Raw genomic sequence first — 15,800 nt, 5'->3', positions numbered from 1 at the left:
TCGATTAGTGATAGTTGCTCCAAGGTAGAAGCTGGTCCATGACTGTTGAATAATGTTCCTCCCCTTTGGAAGAAACAATGGCAAAGGTACAAACGAGATGCTTCCCCTGTGTGTAGAAAGAATCCCGATGATGAATGATGTCTTTGAAACCTACTCAACTGTCCCAGTGTCTATACTGATGGTCACCCCTTCCAACACTGCTGAAAAGAACGAATGCAGATCTAGCAAGGATGTATGTAGAACCTGTCCCAAAGAACCAACTGTCTCCTCAAATGATAAAGAGACCTCCTGCAACTGTTGTACATAAGATCCACAATCATATCAACCTGTAAAGATCAATCATGTAGAGAATGGACATGAGGGTCAGAGTGAGCCCTTGCAACAACTGAAGAAGGCTCTTCTTCATCAAAGAGAAGATGTATATCATCAATGATGTCTCCCAAGTCTGCTAGGTATGACTCCACAAACAAACCTGAAATATCTGCTATGTAGTCATCCCCTATTGCTGGAGCTGGAAGAAAAGGTGTACCCTGTTGTGTTGGACCTATCACTGTGGCAATATATGTATGTGGAATGTGCTGATGATGTGACCTCTCTCTACATCTGTCAATAGGATCCCACATATCTAAGTTTGTTAAATCACTATCACTAGTGTCACTATCAGTTTCCACAATGTATGAAGTGCGAAGAGGATTAGAGGATAAGCTGGGTGAACTTTCCTCAAAGTGTACATTCCTCTCAACAAAAATCTCATGAGTCTCAAGATCCATAAGTCTATATGCCTTAACACCATCTACATATCCGATGAAAGTACAAGGCCTAGGTGGTGGTGCCTTGCATCCCTTGGAAGATATGTTTGCCCATGTTGGACAACCAAAGACTCTAAAGTGTTTCACAACTGGTTTTCTGCCACACCATGCCTCAAAAGGAGTCTTTCCATCTAGCACATAATGAGGAGACCTGTTAAGTATGTTATTGGCACCGCTAATAGCTTCGACTTCAAGTGTAGGATCAAGAGAGTTGGCTTGTATCATGCAACTTGTCATGGTCTTAAGAGTTCGTATCCTCAATGCTGCAACATCTGTCTTGTGTGGACTGAATGCTGGTGGATTTTGAAGATCAATACCCTCAAGTTTGCAAAAGTCTTTAAGTCTTTGTGTTTACATATCGACTTTCATTGTCCATCCAAAGAACCTTGATGGCTTTTCTTGATTGTTGTTCAACATCACTCTTGAAGGCTTGAAGCTTATCAACCACTTCATTCTTGTGATGAAGAAAGTAGACCCATGTGTAGCATGAAAAGTCATCAATGAAAGTGAGTATGTAGCGACCCTGGCTGACCGATGTCACTACAAAAGGACCTGCTAGTACCATGTGAACCAACTGAAGAACAATTGGTGCTCTTGAAGACTTCCCTTTATCAAACTTCTCCTCTAGATGCTTATCCACTAAACATGTTGAACATTCACCCTTAGAAAAGTTGATTGTAGGTAGACCTTTGACCATGGTTTTTGAGCAAAGTTGTTGAAGATAGTAGAAGGCAAGATGAACATACTGCTCATGCCATAATTTGGTTTGTGAATGAGATTGAGTCAACAAGGCTTGTGAAGGAGACTTAGGCACAAAGTGAGAGAAGGAATAAAGCCTCTTGTCATGATTGACTTTCCCCACTACAACCAATGAATCATCTTTGAGATTGCACACCACTGCTGAATTAGGAAGGAACTCAACTTTGTTGCAATCTCCAAGGTTAGTGATTTGGTAAATTGAGAGGAGATTAGAGCTAACGTTTGGAACATAGAGAACGCCTTTGAATTCTCCATTTTCCATCTCCACATGTCCTTTCCCTTCAACTTCCATTTTTATATCATCTCCTACAAAGATGTGTGGTACCTGTGACTGCTTCAATGAAGAAAAGTCTCCCTTTGAAGAACCCATATGATATGAGGCACCTGAGTCAAGAATCCGTTCCGATGAAGAACTTGAACCAGTCATAAGTGCTTGCCCTTTTCCCTTTTAAGTGGTTGGAGTTGAATCCTTGGAAGCATTTGGCACATTGATTTTGTTCTTCTTGAGTAAGTTTTCTAACTCATCGATTCTCTTAGTCTTGCAATGATGCTCATCATGATTTGGTTTCTTGCAATATGCACAAAAACGTTTGTCCTTCTTTTCATTGTTTCCCTTCTTGTTGGAAGATTTATTGCCTTGTTCTGAGGAGGAAGTTTGTTATGTCTCAGATTGTGATTTTTGCTTCCACTGCTTCTTCTTCTTCTTGTTAGAACTTTTTCCACTTTGACTTGATTGGTTCTCATTACTAGCCACCAATGCTTTGGTCTTTGATGATGTGAGAAGTCCCATATCTATCAACTTGGTTTGTTCAAAAATCAACATTTCTACAAATGCATCAAATGTAGGCTTTTGGAAAGCACTTCCCATGGTCAACCTATGAGTGTTGTAACTCAAAACAAAGGAAGCATACTCTAAAGGTAGCCTCTTCAAGATGTGATGAATTAACCTATCATCTTTCATAGGATTACCACAATCTTTATGTAGCGCTCTAAACTCATTGGCTTTGTTGATATAATCTTGAATTGTGTCAAAATTCTTTGGATCCAATAGAAGTAGATCATCCTCAATCTGGAATCCGTTTTCCTCATCCACCTTACCATACAATGATTCAAGTTTTTCCCAAGCAGGCTTGGCTTCCTTGAAACTGGAAATGTGGAAGAAAAGATCTCTATGTACACAACTCTTGATAATTCCTAAAGCCTATTGGTATTTAATTTTCCAATCAAAGAGTGTTGTAGCATCAGTGGGTTTGGGGATTGTACCATCAACATAAAGGTTTAGACCTTTTTCCATTAATCTACTCCATACAATATCTTTCCATGTAGAATAATTGTGTGAAGTTAGAAGTGGACTTTGAGGTGAACCCATGATGCAGAAAAGTAAAAGGGCACAAAAGAGAGACGACACAAGAACACAAGAGACACCTCCCATATTCACTCAATCAAAAGACCCCCACCAAAAAAAGATACTTTTGGCACTTTATATGTAGTGTGTGTACAATAGGCCACTTATCAAAATGTACAAAGTGGACTTCTGATTTTGTTGTTTACAATTGCCTTTTAAGGCTCAAATCTATCACTAAGAACTGTAGCTCAAATGTATAACAATTTTGAAAAGTAATCAAAACAATACAATGTAAAAAAGGCCCTAGGTCTGAAAGTGATATTTTTGTCCACACAACCCTAGAATCTAAATGCAAATTCGGAAAGTAGACAACAAATTAAGCACTTTCAAAAAAAATAGAACCTGTTTTCGAGTCTAGATGAGCCCGTATGGAGTGTTTCAAGTTGCAAAATCCATGATTAGACAGGTATAGTTGCCAAAAGACGCAATTTTTGACAAATCCATGCACCAAAACCAGAAAGGAACTACACCACTAAAAAGTTCAGGAAATTCTACCCAAAATATAAAAAAATTGTACCTGATTTGGAGTCCGGATGACTGAGTTATGGCCTCCCAAAGTCAGACTGTCAAATCAAAACTGCATCTGGAGAGGGGTCTGGGCAGCAAACTACGAGGTTAAAATTAACAGTCAAATGGTTGCCGCAACAGTTCAAAAGTGCTTGGAAATGATGGTCAAACAACCATCAAATTTAATCCCGTGAAATTCTAATGTAAATGAAAAAATAGCCGCCTGGGTGATGTCAACAATGACATGTCCTATAGACGATGCCGTCAGCATGTACGGATTTGTATGAAAAAATGAGCTGGCAATACCGCTAGGCTGATGTGTCCGCTTATGTGGCTGAGCTGACTAGGACGTACCTGTTGACTGGGCGCTGAGTCAAAGCTTCCACGTGGTGTTGATGTGTCTTGGACAAGGCAGAGTGTCAGCATGGCAGTCATTGGAGCCAACATGTGGCAGGTCGGTGAGCTGACTTGCCCGCATTAAGGCAGGAAGGTGGGAGTACCGAATGCCAGAAAATCGCGTACTGGCGGGATTGAAGGCATGGCCAAAGTTTAAATAAAGTCGCCACCTGTGAAGATAAATTGACACTGGGATGTGGGATGTAAAATCCCACATGCACTATGGACTATTGCTGCAGGTGTTTAAAAACCTTCTATCGTGGAGGTTGTTACAAAGGCAAGGTTGCCAGATTATAAGGTAAGCCGAACTGTGGGAACAGTGTTCGCCGATAAGTGGGGGCTTATTTGCCGGAATAATGAATGATGCTCGTCGATGATCGTGTCAGTCGGAACTTGCTAAGCCCCTGCCGAAAATGTAAAGTGTGCCTGTCAAATAATATGAAGGAACATTTCGCACAGGGTCGAGGTGTCATTCCTTGGTTCCTATAAAAAAAAAATTCTCTGCAGAGCCAACTGGGCAAAAAAATGCAAAAAAAAAATCTGATGGATTGCAAAGAAAATTAAAATACCAATCTGAAACAAAATTTGCAGATCTAAAGAATGATCATACTGTACTTGCAAATCAGACCTTCGAGGTCCAATTTGCAAAAAAAAATTTGCCTCAAAATCAACTTTGGCCCAGCATAGGCGAATTTATAGTCGATTTTCACCGAATTGATGTTCCGGACGCAATGACAAGGTCCATTTGCTATGCACAGCTCTCCAAAGTTGCTTCTCTTCCTCGCTCAATTGACACAAATTTTGGAGTGATTTGAGAGCGGTTGTCATTCCAATTTGTCATTGTCATGCTCTAGAAAGCAATTTTAAGCATCTAGCACTTGGGAATGTTTATGCAATCGAACAGGGGAGCTTCTATTATCGGAACCTCTCTGTGGCCTTTGAATATAGACCTAGTGCCAACGAATAAGATGGAATTTGGAGCAGATGGAATTTACTTGGAGCTAAGTTCTTTTGTGCTTCCCATGGAGAGCTTTAGGGCTACCTTATATCCTCTAGTTTATGCCTTCAAGACTGTGACATCTAGAATTATTAAGGACTTGAAGAAGAAATTTGAAATTTTAGAGAAATGGAAATTTTCATTCTACTTCAAGCCATTGGAAATCGCATATGATCATCTCAATCGTTTCTTGATCACCGTTGGCTACCGTGGCAACAATTTATTATAATTCTTTTGACTTTGTCGGGTCTTGCTAACATTTTCCCCCTTTGCTTTGAAGAATTAAAAGTTTAAATTGTTGTTTTTTAAACACTTCTTCTGGTCAAGAAGTTTAGAACTAAACGAAAGAATTTATTTTTGACTTCCAAAATTTATCTGTTGCAAGAGATTGTATTCTGAAGATTTCAGAAGGTAAATTTCACTTTGGTTTTTGGAGGAGGATCAACAATTTGTTGGATGGTTTAGGAAAGCTTGACCTTATACATGGCCACCATGGGTGCATATTGGTCATTATCTCATGCAAGATTGTGTCAAGTTGATTGCATTCTTCAGTTACAAAGTGGGACTTTGTTGTTATAAGGTATTGCTTGAGGTTACAAAGATGAGTATTGCATGGAGTTGATGTTTATATTATATAATTGTATTGATGCTATGATATTTACACTAGCTATTGAGGCATCATTCTGAACCTCTTTGTGTATGTGTTTATTGAAATTAGACCACAAAGAGATGAGTATTTATGGTTATATTGCTTAAAAATATATTATGTTTAGCATTGATAGTTGATTTTAATAATCTCTCTTGGTTGTAGGATGCAACAAGATAAGGATTATAGCTATAGAGGGAGATGTTGAGCTTTAGAGGGAGTTTTTTGCTTTAGAGGAAAGCTTCATAATTAAAAGGGAGTGCCTGTGGAATCTCCTTCACTCTCATATATGCTTGTGATGCTTATGGTAGCTGTAAAATTTGAGACTTAAATGGAACTAAGTAATGTTTTTATAATGTCCATTTCTATTCTTAGGTAAATAAATGAGATTGTAAGATCAGCTATGATAACTCTTTCACTATGCGATGGTGAACATCATGTTGAGAGAGTCCATGATGTCATCGCGTTGAGAGATTCCGTAATGGGAGTTTGATGTCATGTTGAGAGATTCCATGACAATTCACGTTGAGAGATTCCATGATTAAAGGCTTCGCTGTGAATCTTACAAATCTGTCGTGTTGAGTGATTCCATGAGTAATTGTTACAAATCTATCATGTTGAGTGATTCTATGAGTAATTGTTACAAATCTGCCATGGTGAGTGATTCCATGGTTACAAGTTTTCATGTTGAGTGATTCCATGATTATTAACAATGAGTGATTGTTACAGGTTTTCATGTTGAATGATTTTATGAATGTGATTAATTGTTACTGTTAAGTACCAAAAGTTACACCCGATACTGAACTGAAAGAGTTCAGTAATCCTGGTATAACATAAGAATCACTTCTACGTGGGACATGCAATGAAGTGAGACCTCCGGTTTCTAGGCCGGTTCCTATCAAATGCTTCACTTAAAGCTTGAAAACTTAGGAGGGAAAGGGATAAAAAGATACGGAAAAACAAAACTAAACCTATGGTGATGCACCTAAAGTTCGAATCTGTGATTTTCAGAGAATTTTTACACTTGAAAACAATGAAATAATCTTCGAACTCACACGACTTGCCTAACATATACATGCACATAAATATTTTGCAAAAAGGTTGAAATGGATATATGCTCAGTAAAGGAAAAGGAATCGTTCACAATAGAGAACAAATTACTTTTTCTATACACAACCTGCAACTTGTGCCATATATTTTATCACAGAATAGGTACAAAAGTGAGACAAAACTAAAAGGAAAATAAGGCTTTCACTAACAGTTTGACCAAATCACACTAACACAATTCTGCAAATGACAAGAAGATGATAAAAATTATGCCAAAACAGTCTCCAAGGTAGCTTCTGAATATCATAAACTGAGTTACAGAATCATGCAAAAAATATGCCCAAAGGATAGAAAGATCACAAAGAGCCCAAATTGCATAAGAGAGAACTCTTTACAAATGAGTTACAACTTCCTTAAGTACAAACTCCAACTCCACCTCTTGTGGTCGAATCCAATCCAAAAGGCCCAAAAATAGGAGTCAAAACTCGCTAAAAAGAAGCCCTCCTCTTGGAAAAAGTCATTACATCCAATAAACAACCTAACAACGCATCAAAACTGACCTTAAAACACTCCAACTGCTCTTAAATGGCCTTCAAACAGACTAGACAAAGTCCAATTCGACTTATAACCATCTCCTAGAAAAATTCTATATGACTCTAATTGTTCATAAAGACTCAGTCTTAAACCATTTACTCAATCTTCCCTCTTTGAACATTTGCCACAACTGATTCAAATCCCTATAATTTTGTAGGCAAAAGAACGAAAAATAGAATGTATTTTAGAAAAGGTCTACAGATTTGTATTTAGTTAATAAGATTATGAAATGGTTTATAAAAACACCAATAAATAATCCTATTATACAATAAGATGCAAATATCTATTTTGACAAATTCTAAGTGTTGAAACACTTAAAGCAATACCCAATACCCATGACACGTAAATTCATTAAAAACAAAAAGAAAAAATGAATAAAAACCCATCCAAAATATCATGGAATTCAAAACCATTATAAATGATTTAAGGAAAGTAATGAAATACTTTTTCAACCCTAAATCTATTCATTTTCTCCTTGCGTAAATATTCTAAAGAGTTTGGAGAAGGTAAAAGCATAGGGTTTTAACTGCATTTGTAGCCGTCATTACTATTTTTGCATTCTGCTACGGCTGTATTTTCTTGGTTAAATCTGATTGTAATACTGAAGTATTTCGAATAATGGCGCCATGCTGCTCCAAAATGTCATTTCATTGTCCTTCAAAACCAGGATGAGGTCTCTACGTGATTTTTGGGCACATTTTTAAGTGTTGCACTCTTTGTAAAGCATGGTCCTCTTTGCTATTTGACACCAAGGTAAAGACTTTTCCTTATTAATGGGCAGGTTTTGCTGTGTTTTCCTCTTCAATCTTTCACATTATACTTACATCTGTTGTTTTCTGCCATGTTTTGCTTACCGCTATTGCTATTGATGGAGGTGTTTTCATGTTCTTCATTCATCCTCACTGCCGTTTTGGGATTTCTGGGCTATTTCGTGCCTTTGTCTTTTTGATAAAATACCAAACCCGTAAGCTGCTGATGGATATTTTCTGGGTATTAAGAAATTTAACATTTCTTTGCTGTTATAATCCTATCTCTGGCATGCCTGTTGTTTGGGCATTGTTTCCAGCTGTGACTAGGTCTTCACTATGCAGCTGTTGGTTATGGAGGAAATTTGGAGTTATTTCTTTTCCTTTGCTGTGAAAATGGAGTCAGTTGTTGCTATGACTGGGTCATGTGGTGAGTCAAAACGTGAACATGCTTTCTTCTTTTAAAATGCCACATTTTGAGCCCTACGTCACCACTATATTTGAGATTTCCCTTTTTAGTGGCTTGGAATTTGAGCTGATGAAATCTCCTGCAATTTTAATGGGCATGATTCAGGTTTTTTGATGCTATTCATCTTGCTGTTGTAGCCATGACTGGGTCTTCACAATTATTATCTTGGCGTCATTTTTGGAGTCCAATTTTGGTGTTGCCGTGAACTCTCCTGTTGTTGATTTGATCTTGAATGGCCATTATTTCTGCTACAATTTTCTGAAGCTATTCCTCCTCATGTGGAGCTGATTAAATAGCATTTTTTATGGCAAATTGAAACCATTCTGTAGCTACGTGGCTTTTGTTTAGCATTTGAAGTGTTGAACTGGATTTCTCAAAGGAAATCGTGACATTTCTCCTGCAGCTGTAAGTTATCTATTTGATGAATTTTGAAGTGCCACAAAACCCCTGCTACTTTGTTTTAATGTTTTCTCTATTTCATTTTGCCCTTTTTCTGCATTTACTGGAAAACATGGGGCCTTTTCAGAAAAAATGTAGCATTCTTTGTGACAAATTTGCTAGCAACTGACAGTCACGTGCCTTGTTTGCTTTTATTTAAATCATGAAGGTCTCTTGCAGATTAAAATCATACGAGTTTATTTTTGAACCATTTCATGCTACGCAAATCTGATATATATTTCATTTATCTATTCTTCTTATGTACGATGGCATTCAAATTATATTTGAAATGGGCTTTTGAAAATGTATACAATTTATTCTTTATTTTACCACTGTGCTGTAATAACCAATCCTTCTACTTTTTCTCTGAAGACAACAAAAAGCTTGCATAGAGACATAATGTTTATGTGACTGGGTTTATTCTTCTTCCTGTCTGGGCTTTTTCTAGTTTGAAATTCTTATACATTTAGTTCCATTTTTCTCATTGTTTAGCTTACACTTACGCTTTCACCTTCTTTCGAGTTCAGCATGCCACTCTCCACATCTGTAGCTGCATCTTTTCACCAAAAATCCACAGGTTACTTTGTTTTGTTCATAATGTTTGTGCTCTGTTCATGCTCTTGAAAATACTCTGCTTTTCTCATTTCCCTTTTACATAGCTCGAAACAGTATCAAGTTTACCATGCCCTCACAGCTCCACCCAACAAGCCTTCTGATGCTTGTTTTACATTATCATCCTCTGTTGCAATGTTTTGTCTCTGCATACTACTTCTGTATTTTTTGTCACTATCACTGCCCCTTCCCCTTCTTATGACACTTTTGACCAGCGTCTTTGATCCTATTTCTTGTAGGCACACCAGGCTCAATAACCCTCATGGGTTTCTACGGTTATATCCGTGTACCCATGAGATATAAGATTTCTGCACAAGAAGCCAACATGTTAGCAATAAAAACTTGATATAATGATGATTGCCTCTTTGCTGATATATGTTTCTGTTTTATGTAAGTACATGATATGACAGTAGCATAGGATGTTTGTATATGAGGTGAGGTGTTCCGTCATTGCTTAGATCCATTGGATCTAACCATCTTATTTGTGTGCAGGACTCAAAGACTTGGAGGAAATGCGATTCAGGGCAGCAAGCGAGATTGGAGCAATGCAATACGACCAGTCATTATAGGCAATGACTGGTGCCCTATGACCCTCTCATTCTATGCACTTTCTTTCATGTTTATGCACTTTCATAGAATAGAGACAGATATCAGTAGATTTGAAGGTTACTCTCACAACCAATTGTGTGAGAGAAATTTACTATCAGTATTTCATTTCATCCTATCCATTGTAAATATCATTTGTATCTATCTTTTGATGAATAATACAAGGACATTTTTTTGTGAAATGAATGGTATTCATGTACTTTTCTTGTCTTCATACTTAAATTTTACACGTGCAAAATTTTAGTAACAGTTACAGGGTTTCATGTTGAGTGATTCCATGAATATGATTGATTGTAACAGGTTTTTATTTATGAATCATATAGAATATATGGGATGAGATTTTATCATTAACATTTTGATTGCAGTGTTGTGTGATTGTTCAGCTAAAGATTTCTCTTTGGCTAAGAGGGAGTGTTGAAGATGGTAATACAAGGACTAATTTAAGATTGCATAATATTTGGTCTATTGCATCTCAATTATTTAATGTTGGCAGTATAAGTGCTTAAGAATGTTATAAGTTGTACGTAAAAATTCACTGAAGTTGACTCTATTGCTCAGATCAGCAGAGGCACTGGTCTTTCTATTATTGAAGTCAAAAAATCTATAAATTCCTTATATAAGCTTCAAATTCATTATTAACAAACTTTATACAAAACATTCAATTATCAAGTACTCATCATTTAGTTTCATTTTGATCGAGCTTGAGGACCTTGCCAACCGAAGAACTCCAAAAGCTTAAATTCGCTAGAGAAAAGCCTTGACCCAGACAGTCGACATTTGAAGTGAAGGTTAACCCGCCTGGGTGTAGCGGAGCCTGAAGTGCAAGGGAATCGAGAAGTATTCCCATTCGTTGGCCAAAACTGATTGAGAAGTCCTATCGGAGTAGTGGTAGGCTCTTGGATTTCCAATCTGCAGTTTTGGGAACCAAGACCACCCAAAGGCAATCTAAAAATTTCACTAAGTGAAGGGTCCTAGCTTGACAACATTATCTACCTCATGGTTCAAACTAACAATTGTCCACTGACTTGTGTCTCAAGCTGCTCAAACTTTACATTTCATCCAGTGGGAGACTTCCAAATTGCTAATAACCTAGAACTAAACCGACAAACACCTACCCTGCCAAGAAAAAAAGGAGGGAGTATTTGCAATGGAACAATGTTGTGAAAACATCACAACATCTAGCACCCACCCAAACAAATGTTCCTGAAATTTCAAGGATAAAATTTGTTTGGAACTTAGAATTATCAATCAACCCCTTTTCCAACTATTGAGAAACTAAGAAATCTACTCAATAGGGAAGAAAAATCAAAAATCAAGCTAAAAGCCTCATCTTTGATTATCAAAGTTTAAGCAAGTGTATTCATTCCTGCTTGACAAGACCACATAAGACTTTCCAAGATCCATCGAAGCTAGTTATGTAAGGTATCCACAGTTCAAAAGCATCTCAGATAAAACGTTGCTGCCAATCATACATCAATTGCCCTAGCGAGGTTATCATTCTAATCTCACACAGATAGCTCGATTGAACAAGACGAATAATTAAAAGGGAGGTGAATCAATTATCACCACACAAACTCAAAAACTTTTCCAACTATCAATTAATATTTAACATACATCCACTGAAACTTAAGATCTTTCGGTTAAAGCACAACAACCTATCATCAATGATATAAACATGAAAGCACAAATACACCGACACAATGAACACCAAGTTTTACATGGAAAACCCAACTAGGGAAAACCATGGAGAAGCTAATTCTCATGAAATGATAACAATACCTATTAAGGTGACACCAATTAGGTAGCTTTGTACAACAAAGCTAACTACATAAGCAAAGGGTACTATCGATAGACTAATTGCCCGAGTAGCTATGCTTGTGGATACAATAAGGCTCTACTAACAAAACGAAAATGGAATTGAAACAGCATGTACTAACCTTGTTCGATTATGACTCTAACAATACCACTTATTCAAACATTTGACATTTCAAAAAACAATTGGCAGACAATCCAATTATCATTGAATATATGGTATTTATAATTCTAAACACAGTATCAGAAAATGCAACAATTGTTCACAAATTCAGTTAACCTTAGCCTTATACATTGCTCAAATAAATATCAAGCACTGGTATATAAATCTGCCATGTGAATTTGCACATTTAAATCTGAAACATCAAATGGTTCACAAGAAATTCTGAATTTATTCATTAACTTACTATGCTTCAAACAATATGTTGCAACAATTCATCAGTGCTGAAAATAGAGAATTACACCAAATAGACATTGAACCTGTTCATAGAATCTTTTCGACAATTAGAATGGCCCATACCTAGGAATGTATCCGAAGTTAAGAGCTCTATGGGGTTAGCAGGGTTCTATAGAAAGTTTGTCAAAAAAATTTAAAGGATAGCCTATCCGATCACTTCGCTTCAAAGGAAGGGAAAGAAATTCATCTGGACAAAGAAGTGTCAATCAGCCTTCGAGTTTTTGAAAGAAAAATTGACTACAGCACCTATTCTAAGGGTATCTGATCCACAAAAGTAGTCCGTAGTTATAACAGATGCATCCGGAGAAGGATTAGGGGGTGTGTTAATGCAAGATGAATAGGTTATTGCTTATGAATCTAGGAAACTGAAAAACTATGAACAAAATTATGCACCCCATGATCTTGAATTAGCAGCAATTGTCCATGCTTTGCAAATGTGAAGACATTACTTAATCGGAAAACCTTTTGAGCTTAGATTTGATCATCATAGTTTGAAGTATATTTTCACCCCCAACCGAATCTTAATGCTAGGCAGAGGAGGTGGCTGGAATTCTTAGCAGATTACGAGTTCGACATAAGTTATATTAAAGGTAAGGAAAACAAGGTGGCAGATGCCCTAAGCCAGAGAAAACACATCTCGACAATAACTACTATAGACTTCAGGTTAAGAGATCAAATTTTACGACATTTAGAGCATGATGAGTTTTATGCAGAAATCAGCCTAGCTCTTGTCAAAGACCCACAAGATCTTAATTATTCAATGTTTAGCTTAGAAGAGGATGGATTATTAAGATATCACCATAGAATCTACGTGCACAACAACCCTAAACTCCGAAGACTGATTTTAGGTTAATTTCATTCAGCCCAATATTCAGGACATCCGGGTGTAACAAAAATGTTATCTAATATAAAACCTCTATACTTTTGGAAGGGGATGAAAAGGGAGATAATTAAGTTTTTCGTAGCATGTTTGGAATGCCAGAGAGTAAAAGCAGAACATCAGTACCCATCGGGCCTATTACACCCAAATGAAGCACCTGAGTGGAAATGGCAGGTAATATCCATGGATTTCGTACAAAGGTTACCTATGACATGGAATCGACACAACACTATTTGGTCGTGGTTGACAGATTGACAAAGGTTGCTCATTTTATACTAGGGAATTTAACTGATCAAGCACCCGAGATTGCCCATAAGTTCATGAAAGAGATTTTCAGGTTGCACGGAATTTCGGAGAAAATTATTTCAGATAGGGATGCTAGGATAACTTTGAGGTTCTAGCAAACATTATTTACAACCTTGGGTACTAAGTTAAACATTAGTTCAGCCTATCATCCTGAGACAAATGGTCAAACAGAACAAATAAATCAGGTATTAGAAGATCTTCTAAGAGTATACTATATGGATCAACAGTACAAATGGGAAACATACTTACCCTTGGTAGAATTTGCATATAATAACTCTTATCAGTCCACCATTAGAATGGCTCCCTTTGAGGCCTTGAATGGTCATAAATGCAAAACCCCAGTAAGTTGGAATTGGTTGGAAGATAGAATCATTGTTGGGTCTAAAATGCTTCAAGAGATGGAGGAATAGGTAACCTAGATTCATCAAAGGTTAAAGGAAGCGAACGATAGATAGAAAAGTTATGCTGATGCCAAAAGAATACCTAGGGAATTCTCAGTAGGGGATAAGGTATTACTAAGGGTTAAACCTCAAAAAAGTACTGTCAAGTTTGGCAAAAACGCTAAGCTAGCCCTGAGAAATGTGGGACCCTTTGAAGTTCTGGAAGTTGTGAACCCAATAGCTTACAAGATTACTTTACCACCAGCCCTTGCCAAGATGCATGACGTCTTCCATGTGTCATATCTTAAAAAGCATATTACCCACCATGAACATATGATTGATTGGGAATTATTGCAAGTACGAGAACCAGGGGTGGAAGAGGTAAGACCACTCATACTCGAGGTACGTAAGCTACGCTTACGAAATCAGAAAGTGACTCAATGCAAGGTTCAATGGGACTAGTATGCTGAGGATAATGCCACCTGGTAAGATTATCATGACATTTTGCAAAGACACCCCTATCATGACATTTTGCAAAGACACCTCTATCATGATATTTTGCAAAGACACCCCTGGAAGAGGTAAGACCACTCAGAATACTCGAGGTACGTAAGCTACGCTTACGAAATCAGGAAGTGACTCAACGCAAGGTTCAATGGGACTAGTATGCTGAGGATAATGCCACCTGGTAAGATTATCATGACATTTTGCAAAGACACCCCGATCATGACATCTTCCATGTGTCATATCTTAAAAAGCATATTACCCACCATGAACATATGATTGATTGGGAATTATTGCAAATACGAGAACCAGGGGTGGAAGAGGTAAGACCACTCAGAATACTCGAGGTACGTAAGCTACGCTTACGAAATCAGGAAGTGACTCAATGCAAGGTTCAATGGGACTAGTATGCTAAGGATAATGCCACCTGGTAAGATTATCATGACATTTTGCAAAGACACCCCTATCTTTTCTCTAAAAACTGAAAACTAAATATCTCTTTTTCTTCTTATATAAACTGACTAAGTATTATTTAAGTTTTGTTATTATGTTCATCGAAGATGATGAAAATCTAAGGGGGTGGGTATGTTACATCCCAAATTTTGCCCTAAGTTCTAAATTGATCATAGCCGTTGGTTTAACGAATTATTTCTTTCCTGATCATGTGAAACAAGTTAGTTAATTATAGGCGTTGTATCAATTTATTTCATTCCTAATCATGTGAAGTGAATTAGTTAATTATATACATTGTACCAACTGATAACGAGTTATTTCGTTCATAATCATGTGACATGAGTTAATTATTATAGACGTTGATGAAAATAATCAAGCAACCTATAACTGTCATTAGATGATCAACAATTGCTTGATTGGAATTAACGATCAATATATCTTTGAATTAATGTCTTGGCGAGAATGTTTTGCTTGGGTGATTGCAGGAAAAAGACTGAAGAAAGGGGAAGCATTGCTAAATAGGATCATTGGAAGGGGATGGTCGATTGGTCCAGTCATCAGGATCAACAGGTATGACCTAAGACTACTTTGGAAAGGATACGAAGACTTAATAACATATTGCATTATGGGACCACATGAGCTATTAGAAAAATAATATAATAAAAACATAAATAATCTAAATTAAAATATAAAATTCATACCTTTGGAGATTTATTATTGGAATTTCTTATTTTATCATTATTATAACCCTTAAATACGAACACATGTATATAAAAATGAAGTGACCAATAAATTATAATTTAATAATCTAATGATGTCATTTCACCAATATATACACATGAACATATAAAAGAGCGCATAATAATAATAAAATAAAAATTAAAACTCTTCAACTTCTTATTCTTTTTCCCTCTTTATTTCTTTCTTCTATATTTTGAATTTGGATGCTTTCGAATGGCCTTCTTGATAACTAAAGG

At 36.9% G+C, this 15,800-nt stretch overlaps 1 protein-coding gene and 1 long non-coding RNA gene across 3 annotated transcripts in view; one reads left to right on the top strand and one right to left on the bottom strand.

The window, feature by feature from the left end:
- LOC149534015 (uncharacterized) overlaps positions 1 to 15,800 on the bottom strand; it is a 163,839-nt gene that overhangs the window by 14,107 nt on the left and 133,932 nt on the right. The window lies entirely within an intron of this gene.
- LOC149534016 (uncharacterized) lies at positions 7,633 to 10,213 on the top strand. Of its 2 annotated transcripts, XR_016356891.1 has the most exons (3): positions 7,633 to 8,336; positions 8,481 to 8,780; positions 9,918 to 10,213. It is a non-coding gene; the product is annotated as an uncharacterized LOC149534016 (long non-coding RNA). The 2 variants fall into 2 exon arrangements; XR_016356890.1 differs by lacking the exon at positions 8,481 to 8,780 and having other exon boundaries at positions 7,633 to 7,913.

This window comes from Cupressus sempervirens, chromosome 10 (genome assembly GCF_028749045.1).
Source record: "Cupressus sempervirens isolate cs-2001-9-10 chromosome 10, ASM2874904v1, whole genome shotgun sequence".
In the NCBI taxonomy this organism is placed as follows: Eukaryota; Viridiplantae; Streptophyta; class Pinopsida; order Cupressales; family Cupressaceae; genus Cupressus; species Cupressus sempervirens.
This window is presented reverse-complemented; position numbering and strand designations above follow the sequence as displayed.